Genomic DNA, 5,818 nt, shown 5'->3' with positions numbered 1-5,818 from the left:
TACAAATTTTAACTTGCTTTCTTTTTTTTTATACAAAAATAAATTAAAATGTGTCCTTCAAATCACTGATTTATTATGCCAAGGGAGAACAAGATACTTTATGAAATTCTATTTTTTTCTGTCAGTGTGATAACTAAGAGAAAAGAAAATTTCCTTTTCCCTTTCTATGTATTTAAGAACTGCTTTCAAGGAGGTTGCTTAGAATTGTTCCATTTAATATTTATTATGCATCAAATGTTAATAGTTTTAAACCATACAGCGAATATTGAGGAAATGAGAAGATCACATAAAAAGGAGATAAGGAAAATGACCAGAACATTAAAAATTAAAGAGACTGTGTAAACAGATTATATTGGGGGAAAGAAAAAAATAGCTGGATAAAAATAACTTATATGAAATAAAAAAAGGAACTGGAATAAAATGGTAATAATGCTTGCCTGAAAGAGTGAAAATACATGTTCAGAAGTTATGACTCAAAATACATTTAATCAAAAGATAAATACAAATGAAGGAAGAAATTATTTTTAGTAGAATTACATAAAGAATGACTCACTAGGTTCATTTGTTATTAATGGGAAAGTATCTTTGAAAGACCAACAGAAACATGACTTGTAAAATGTGTTATCAGTATGCAAGAACATTGCTCATGATGGCCCAAAGTTTCTGATGTGGAAAAACTAAGGTATGAAAAAACTCGGTTTCTATTGTTTTAAAGTTTGGAATTATATTCAGTAGATTTATGTTTTCATAATTCAAAGAAAAGCATAATTTTTATACATTTTCAAATATTTTCTCTAAATTTTACTGAAGGAACTATCCAAAAGGGTTTAGGCAGTCCAAGGTTTAATCTGATTATTCATCATTCATAAGTAGGTGAAGTTTCTAAAATGAAAATTCCATATATCAAAATTCTTTATTGGTTGAAATATTTTAAAATGAAAAACTATATGTTGCTGATGTTTGCAGGTTGATAGTGGATATATTATTTCTACAAGTTATTGGTAATGTCATAATTTACAGGTAGTGGCTATAACTGCATTATGAAAAGTTTTAAATTACAAGTGCAAATAATGTTTCCAGAGTCTGCCCATTAGATATATTATTTATATAAATTTTACAGCATATGTGGATGTCTTATCTTTATTCTGGCTTTTAGTGCTTTTTCTAAGTGTTATGCATGGTATCATCTCAATTCAATTAATAAGAGAAGATAACTTTATTTTGTCAAATGTAATTTATTGGGGCAATAGATATCTCATAATTTGGATTTTGAGTTTAATGCATGCATTTCAAATAAACATCTTTTCTCCTGAATAATCCAAATTAGGAGAAAGAGGATAAATGATTATCTCCCAAAGAAAGTGTAATAGACAAGGGTGGGGGGGAGGGAGCTTGGATAATTTATTTGCAGATATTTTTATTTAGCAATTTTTCCTCTGAAATTTGAATAAACAGATGAAGTGATAAAAAAAAAACTATCTATCCAAACATATATTATATATATGAGAGACATAATTCTCTGTAGGTTTTTTTTTTTTTTTGGTACGTGGGCCTCTCACCGCCGTGGCCTCTCCCGTCGCGGAGCACAGGCTCTGGATGCGCAGGCCCAGCGGCCATGGCCCACGGGCCCAGCCGCTCTGCGGCATGCGGGATCCTCCCGGACCGGGGCACGAACCCGCGTCCCCTGCATCGGCAGGTGGACTCCCAACCACTGCGCCACCAGGGAAGCCCCTGTAGTTTTTATATTAGCCCTAAAATAAAGAAGTGATTGACTTGCTAAAATAGCATTGAACTGGAATGAGAGTGTTCAAAAGAATGAAACTGCAAAAATACTTAAGATCTGAATAGGGTCATAATCAAGAACAGTCCACTGAGCTACCCTTGGTTAAGATTTTAAACAATTATGTACTGTTAAAGAAACTACTACACCTAAACCTCACACTGTTTTTTTTTTTTAATTCTACATTATTGCCAGTTTCTTCTGTGAATATTTATGCCTTTGTTTGATAATGCAGGTTCAATTATTGCCATGTACTGTCCTAATGTAGCTCTTAAGATAAGTAGAGTTCAGTTTATTGGACATATCTGACAACTGTAATAAAAATCCTGGTAACTAAGTAGGATAAAGAATAAGTAAACACCAACTGCTTCAGAATGGTGGCTAAATACTACTATTTGGGTTTGAGTGTCCCACTTGCTGTAGAAACACTTTACTAACATGATCACAGATGCATAAAATATATATATATATATATATATATATTCACTACTTACCAAAGCAGAACCCCTCCCATGCAGAAACCTGCAGAAATCACTACCAGGGGAGAAAAACCTGAACTGTAATAGACAAATATCTGGAAGCTCAGAGTAGAGGAACCTGAGAGTCAAAAACTGCTGGGGAGCCCCCTGGCTTTTGTGAGTTTTATATCCTGGAGCTCTACCAGGTTCTCATAGTGAAGATCAGAGAAAATTCCCTTTGGGCTTCCAACATGGGATGGGAATGTAATTCCACAATATGTCAGAGCATTCTGTTGTTCTTAACAAGGCTTTCTTTCAAGAGACACTATTTTACCAGGGCCTAAACTTTTGGAATTTTGTCAAAGCTAACTGACTTAGGGGAAGGTACATACCCAGTTCCAGTCCATTCCAATAACCTTAGCAGGAGAGAAAGACCTGAAATATACTCCTGAAGTTTACAGCTGAGGGACACAGGCTCACTAAAAGAATGAGAACTAATCCTAAAACTATAGAATGCTTTCCCGCCCTACACCTTTACACCACATCACTAAGGGCCTATTTATTGGAGTTCCTTTTACCCAACTCATCATGTCTGGCTTTCAACAAAAAGTTGTAAGGCAAGAGACAGAGCAAGCATCAGCACTAGGATCAGGCATGGCAGAAAAGTTGGATATTTTAGACCATGAACTTTAAAAAAACCTGTGATTAATATGCTAAAGGCTTGTGGACTAAGAATGCTGCCTATCATATCAGTAAACAAAGGATATCACAGCCATCAGCAATTACAGCCACCCCCAACGGTAAGCCTTGAGGGAACTCAGGATGTAAACAAGGAATGCCAGCCATCTAGCAGTCATCAGACTACAGCCACACCCCTGATGGTACAGCTTGAGGAAACTCAGGGTGAGAAAACACAGGATACTGGCCCCAGAGAGCTGAGGTGCATATCAAAGGTATGATTGCAGTGAGCCCAGACTCTTGCATCTTCCTATACATAGAAAAATGCTGAATTCTTTAACTAGAGTTATCTGGTTTTCTTAAATTAACAATAAACTTTTGACACTACCTGCCGTTTGTTGCAAAAACCCCTATACATCCTGGATCACACCCCCACAACCTCGGAACAGTTTTCTCAGCATTATCTGAAATACTGTCTCCCAGGCTTGAAGTCCTAAGAATGTCCATTGGATAAAAAGTAACTCTCAACTTTTAGGCTGTGCATTTTTTTCAGTCTAAAGGCTACCATGCAAAAAGTAGATAACATGCAAGAACAGATGCATAACGTAGGCAGAGAGATTGAAAATTTAAGAAAGAATAAAAAGAGAACCTAGATATCAAAATCACTACAACAGAAATGAAGAATGCCTTTGAGGGGCTTATTACTAGAATGGATATTGCTGAGGAAAGAATCTCTGAGCTTGAGAATACAACAATATAAGTTAATAGAAATTTCTCAAACTGAGAAGCAAAGAAAAAAATACAAAACAGAAAATCCAAGTACTGTGGGACAATTACAAAAGGCATAACATAACATGTAATGAGAATACTAGAAGGAGAAAGAGAGAATGGAACAGAAGAAATTTTTGAAGCAATAATAATGGAGAATTTCCCCTAAGTAATGTCAGACACCAAACCACAGATCTAGGAAGGTCAGAGAACACCAGGAAGAATAAATGCCAAAAAGCCTACTTAGACATATCATATTCTGACTGCAGAAAGTCAAAGGTAAAGTCTTGACAGAAACCTTACCTATAGAGGAGCTAAGATAAGAATTACATTCAACTTTTCCTCAAAACTATGCAAGCAAGGAAAGAATGGAGTGAAATATTTCAAGTGTTGAAAGAAATAAAACCAAGACCAAAAACTCTAATCTAGAATTCTGTACTCTGTAAAATTGTCCTTTAACAATGAAGAAGAAATAAATACTTTCTCAGGCAAACATTGAGAAAATTTGTTTCTTTACAATAGACCTGCTTTACAAGAAATGCAAAAAGAAATTTCTTCAGACAGGAGGAAATTGATGCAGATCATTAACTCATTTCTACATATACAAAGGTAGAGCATTAGAGAAAACAAATAAGTAAAGGCAAATAAACACTTGCATTTTTCTTAATTGATCTAAAAGACAAATTTTGTTCAAAATAATAATAGCAACAACGTACACTTATATATAAGTGAAATGAATGACTATGATTATACAAGGGACAGGAGGAAGGAATTAGGAATATTTTGTTATCGTAAGGTACTTCCACTACCTGTGAAGTGTTTTGGTGTTATCTGAAAGTGTACTTGGGTTAGTGGTAAAAGTATATTGAAAATTCTAGGACAACCATATAAAAAAAAACAGTATAACTGATATGCTAAGAAAGGAGACACAATGGAATCGTATTAAATGCTCAATTAAAACCACAAACGCTGAAAAAGAATGGAAGACAAAAATAGATACAAAGATCAAAGGCAATGGATAAAAATCAGTAATAGAGATGATAGATATTGATCTAACTATATCAACCACTTTAAATATCAATAGTCTAAGTACACCAATTAAAATATAGAGATTGTCAGAGTAGATGTAAAAAGAAGATGAAACTATGATATCTACAAGAAACCCATTTTAAATATAAATGACCATATGGATTAAAAGTAAAGGAATGGAGAAAATTATAATATGTGAATACTAAACAAAAGAAGGCTGTATTAGCTATCTTAAATTCAGACAGACCAGACTTCAAGGCAAGGAAAATTATCAGGGATAAAAAGAGGTATTACATAATAGAAATGGGTCAATTATCCAAGAAGACATAACAATCCTTAAAGTGTATGAATCTAACAACAACAAAAAAACTTAAAAATAAGTGGGGAAAAAACTAATAGAATTGTAAGAAGAAGCAGATGAATACACTATTATACTTGGAGACTTCAATCCCCCACTATCAGAAATGAACAGATCCAACAGACAGAAAATCAGTAAGGACATAGCTGAACTTGACAGCACCACCAAGCAACTGGATAAAATTGACATTTATAAGCTACTTCATTTAATCACAGCAGGATAAGCATTCTTCTCAAGTTCATATGGAACATACACCAAGACAGAGCACATTCTGTGCCATAAACACACCCTAAAACAATTAAAAGAATAGAAATTAAATAAGCAAAGGTACTGCAATGAAGGAAAAGTAGTCTTTTCAACAAATGGTACTGAAACAACTGAACATCATGCAAAAATGAATCTAGACACAGACCTTACATCCTTCACAAAAATTAAATAAAAACGGATTAGAGAACTAAATGTAGAACACAAAGCTGTAAAACTCCTAGACGAAAACAGGAGAGAACCTAGATAACATTGTATTTGATGAAAACTTTCTATATATAGTTGTCCCTTTGTATCCCTGGGGGATTGGTTCCAGGACTGCCTACGGATATCAAACTTCATGAATGTTCAAGTCCCTTACAGTCAGCCCTCTGTATGCCCTCTGAGAATATGGAGGGCCCACTGTACAACACCAAGGCATGATCCATGAAAGAATTAATTGATAAACTGTCATTCATTAGATTGAAAATTTTCAGCTCTGCT

This window comes from Grampus griseus (genome assembly GCF_964374135.1).
Source record: "Grampus griseus genome assembly, chromosome: X".
In the NCBI taxonomy this organism is placed as follows: Eukaryota; Metazoa; Chordata; class Mammalia; order Artiodactyla; family Delphinidae; genus Grampus; species Grampus griseus.
This window is presented reverse-complemented; position numbering follows the sequence as displayed.